The sequence below is a fragment of the Sceloporus undulatus genome, chromosome 1 (assembly GCF_019175285.1).
Source record: "Sceloporus undulatus isolate JIND9_A2432 ecotype Alabama chromosome 1, SceUnd_v1.1, whole genome shotgun sequence".
Lineage (NCBI taxonomy): Eukaryota > Metazoa > Chordata > Lepidosauria > Squamata > Phrynosomatidae > Sceloporus > Sceloporus undulatus.
Window position 1 is genome coordinate 360818409 of NC_056522.1, and position 5449 is coordinate 360823857.

Sequence of the window (5449 nt, forward strand, 5' to 3'; positions counted from 1 at the left end):
ACTGCATGCTAAATGGCCAGACTAGATTAGGAAGGCCATAAGCCTGAATCTAGAAGACTTTAGCAGTACAGTGGAAGACAGGGTCTTGGAAGTGTCTCATCAATGGAGTTGCCATGAGCTGAGGTCAACTCAAGGGCAGTTAAGAACAACAAGAACAGCAACCAAAACCCAAACAGATTCAGCACCTTGGATACTGCTTTAAGGTTTAGACTAAGATTAGGTGGGATGATGATGATGAGGAGGAGGAGGAGGATATTTATTTATATCCCACCTTCCTCCCAGTATAGGGACTCAAGGCAGCTACTGGTTTACTGATCCACTGACACAAAAAAATCTATCGCCTCAAGGCCCAGTACTGCTTTGAGCCAGGGTTGGCCCCAGACATTCTGCTGCTTGAAGTGGAGCATAAGCTTTTAAACCACTTAGAAGCAGAAAACAGTGGTTGTGGTGATACTTGTTGCACAACAGTGCATCCAACCAGTAGCTGCTGTGCCCCCAAGCTCAGATAAGGTGTTCATTTTCATTGATAGGAGAAACCCATCAATGACACCCCAATTGAGCTAGTTCTAGGTGTGAAATGTCACTGATAGGGCTGTCATTATATTGACAGTTATGTGGTGTCAGTGTTCCCTCCTGTTCCTCGCCCCCTTCACTATTCCCAAGCAGGCAGGTTCCTCCTCTTTCCCCCACACCCATTTTTTTACATCTTCATTTTTTTAAAAACTTAAATCGCAATGGGAGAGCTCCGGAATTGCATGAAAATGTTAAAATAAACATAAATAAAAATAAAAAATAAAAACAAAAACAAAAAGCATATTGGATAGGGCATAGGGCAAAGAAGTGGGGTAAAGGGAGAGTCATGGAAGAGTGTGCAATATGAGCAGCAGCCCCAGGCACGCAATTGCAAAGCTATGCAAAGTGGCTGCTCTGAAACTGGTATTTTCCCACTTTTTTGTTGAAAAAAACAACTGATTCAATTGCTACAAAAATGCGGCTCATGTGGTCATATTCTAAGATAGCAGAATGCTGCCGTTCCAAGCCAAATGGAGGAGATGTGAATGTCTTTGTTACAGATTCTAGCACAGCAACCTCTTTGGCACCTGTGCATGGGACACAGCTTTCTCCTGCAACACCTGGCTGAGGCAACTGCCTTGTTTTCCTTTACAGAAGGAAATAGTGCCGATGTGAAAGAGAGAATGAACCTCAGAGCATACCTATAAAGGATTTTATTCCATGAATTACTCCAATGAATTTCTGGCAAAAACATTTGTGTGGACTTGGGGTTGTTGGGGGGAAAGGAGGGAGACAATAGCTATGCAGGAATATAAGCAAGGTGTGTGTGTGTGTTCTTTCAAGCCACTTGCTGAGTTATGCTGGCCCCATGAAATTTATAGGATTTTCTTAGGTAAGAAATACCCATAGGTGGGTTTTCTAATTCCTTCTTATAAAATATAGCCTACAGAATCTGTCTCCTTGGATGAATCACAAACTCTTAGCCCCAATCAATCCCTTGATAGGGTGACCTTAAGGTTGGCAAAAATTGGAAATGACTTGAAGGCACACAACAACATACCTGGTATTTATTGGCTGTCTCCCATTCAGTTACTAACTAGGGTTGACTTTAGCTTATAAAAACAGGTCAGTGGTTCTTAGGATTTTTGTCCTTGTGACCCTCTTTACACCTACATGTGAAGTTGTGCACCCCCTATTCAACATAATAAATTAATAAAAATATTTGGTTGTTTAGCTGAAGTATTTTCATCCACAAATTCAGGCATATTCATAAACATCCAGGAATATTTCCATGCAGGAGCATCTCGTCCTGAGAAATGGAAGAGTGATGGGACAGGTGGGGGAAGAAGAAATGGTGGCCATGATCCTGTGGGCTTCCCCATTGTCTTCCTCCTCCTTCACCTCCTCTCTCAGGCAGAGATATAATCATTTAAAAAAACATAAAAACACTGAGGTTTATCACACGGAGATTTTTAGAGCTTTTGCAGCTCAGTTCTGACGTGAGTGCGGGTCCAACAGTGCGAATTCACGTCATAACGTGAATGTGTTTTCAGACGCGATTCCTTTCTATGGGAGTTCCTTCTGTGGTGCTTCTGCAGTGAATCCAAAATGACTCCTCATTTTGATGAATTTCAGAAAAAAAGGAATTCACAGAATTTGCATTCAAGCTCACTTCGATTTCACTTCGAATTGGTCTGGTGTGGAAGATTACTCCGATGTCGCCCCCCCTTGGTCCCCTGCGTCCTGCTCCATCATGCCATCTCCTCGCCTCCTTCATCCTGCCGCCTATCCCATTAACCCCTGCTTTCTCCTAGACCCTGATCTGCTCCCCTCCTTCACCCTGCTGCCTATCCCATCATCCCCTGCATCCTCCTTCACCTCGATGAAAGATGATAGTTAAGGAGGGGGCAGGGAAAGATGGCAGCGTCCAGAGCCCCACTGAGAATGTGCAAGGGTGCTGATTCGAATAGTTGAACCCTTAAATTATGTTCCAGTGTGGTAATACAATGTGCACTCACTCCACTTTGCTTGAATCCACACCACGTGACTTGCTTGGAATAGAACTAACTTTGCTTCTCCTCAATTCAGAAGGGCAACAGAAAGGCAACCAGGTGTGCTAAAACATCACGTTTTCACCTTAATTCACCTTGCTAGACAGGAGTGACTCTGGATCTGGTGTGAAAAAACATGACGTTTCGCATTGCTAGAACAGGAGTGACTGCGGATCTGAGCTGCAAACCCCCCACATTTGATAAGGGCCACTGTTAAACAGTATTTAAATACATAAACACAAGACACATTAAAATCATGCACCATAAATTAAAATATCCTAATTTAAAATTCATAGTCTAAAATCGACTGAGTAAGTCTGCTGGAAGAGATAGGTGTTTAATACTCTTTTAAATTCAGAGAGGATATTTAGCTGTCAAATCTCTCCTAGCAGGTCATACCACAGACTAGTCCAACTTCAAGTATAGTGGGCTCTCTAAGGCTCATGAGTGCATTGCCCTACCATTTCTGATGGTAAGAGCAGTTTGACAATGGAAACAAGGTGGTGGACTCTTTGTTGGAAGTTTCCAAAACAGGATGGACTGATGGCTGTCTGCCAGCTTCTGATATTAGCCTGAGAGATAGCATATTACTGAAGCTGATTAGGTTGCCATTTATTCTTGCAACTCTCCAAATGATGAGCTAAATCATTGTTCACTTTTCTGTATACATGGATGAAAATTCACCCACAAATGGAGACTTAGCTCCGTTTTAAGAAAACACACCATGCATTTAATCTTTGGCATCTCCTGTTAAATGGATCATGTAGTAGTTGAAGGGAAAGACTTGTGTCTGAGACACTAAACAGCCAGCTGTGTTCCTATCAATTGTATACTTTTGGGGAGGGGGTCGCAATTCTGCATAGAGTACATGCTTAATTTGTTTACTCAACTGCACAACACTCAGCCCAGAGCCCAATTTCAATGCCTTTTCCTGCAAATAAAAAAATAAAATAAAAACAATATTTTCCAATGCCAGAAAAGTTGACATTTTTAACCCTTTTCCTCCAAAGAGCAGATAAGAATTGTAGGGATCATTCTTCTTTTTCATTCAGTTTTTTTTCTAGTGATGTCCAAGATAATAAAAATTGCTAAGTTACTGGTGTGTATGAATGTATTTACAGGGTTGCATTGACCTCCCAGAGCCAGCGTAGTGTAGTGGTTTGAGCATTGGACTACGATTCTGGAGACCAAGGTTCGATTTCCCACTTGGCTATGGAAACCCACTAGAAAAGCCTGTGATAGATTCACCTTAGTGTTGCCATAAGTTGGAAACAACTTGGAGGCACACAACAATGACCTACTGTCTAGATCAGGGGTAGGCAACCTTTTTGAGCCGGGGGCTGGGTTGCTGTCCCTCAGACAACTGGGGGGCGCCTGGAGCGGCGCGGAAGCTGAGGCGGGGGCAGCAATCGGCGGCAGGACTGGGCTGGGGCCAGTCCCAAGGCCTCGCCGGGCCGGATCCAGCCCCTGGGCTGTAGGTTGCCAATCCCTGGTCTAGATGAATGATGAAATCAGATTTAAATGTCACGGAGAGATTTGCTGCCTTAAAACGTAGTGGGAACTGTGACTCAATTTTGAATTGATTCACAGATGTGAATCTGTCAGTGCAAAAAAAATGTAACTGACCCCCTGGATTCCCATTAGCCATTGAAACCCAAAAGAGAAGCTCAACCCTCCAGGCTCTGAAGCTTTCTTGTTCTCTTCTCTCCCCTGGAACCAATGAAGGGAGGCACGCCTGGGCTCAACAAGTTGACACAGGAAGGCAGGGGTTGCATCTGGATGTGTTACCAATACAAGATAACACAAGAGGAGTTGTTGTGTGTCTTCAAGTTGTTTCTGACTTGTGTCAACCCTAAGGCAATCTTATTATGGGGTTTTCTTGGAAAGATTTGTTCAGAGGAGGTTTGCCATTGCAGCTGAGGCTGAGAGGGTATGACTTATGCAAGGTCACTCAGTAGGTTTCATGATCACATGGGAACTGAACCCTGGTCTCCAGAGACATAGTCCAACAATCCTGGGAGTTGTAGTTTATTGGGGCACCAGAGCTCTCTCTGACTCTGTTTCCAAAACTAGAAGTTCCCAGGATTCTCTAGCAGTCAGGGCAGGTCAAGCTGCCTCAAACTGGACAATTTCTGCAGTATATTTTGGTCCTAAAATTTCCAAAGAAACTTAACATAGGTCCAAAACACACTGCAGAAATGATCTGGTTTGAGACTGCTTTAAGTTCCCTGGCTTAATGTTAGGGAATTCTGGGAACTGTAGTTTGGTGATTATTCTGTCTTTCTGTGATTTTGTTGTGACGAATGAGGCAGGTCAAGCAGTCTCAGAATGGATGATTTCCGCAGTGTGTTTTGGACAGGACATACTAAAACAAATGACATTAGTTGCCCATAGAGAAACCATACTTGCCCATACAGAATCATAAAGGAATACATGCCCCTAGGGAAACATAGGGGAATACTTTCCCATAGAGAAACCATAGTTGTCCATAGAGAATCATTGGAGAATAGTTGCCCATAGGGAATCATAGGGGAACACTTGCCTTTAAGGAAACATAGGGGAACACTTGTCCACAGAGCATCATTGGGATATACACTGGGGAACCATTGGAGCATGTATGGGTAAGTATCTTCCAAAGATTCCTTGTGGGCAAGCGTGGTTTCTCGATGGGGCAAGTCCTGCCATTTGTTTTAGCAGGTCCCGTTTTGGACCGATGAGGGAGTTGTTTCTCTGTTTTAGCCCAAGATCTTCTATACAGTGCATTCAGATGTATTGCAGTTCCATGCACAGAGATGGGCAGAAACCCTGAGCAATCAAAAAAATAAATAAATAAAAATAAAAACGACAACAAATCCTTGGTGACCCAATAGCCTTGCCAACTCCCT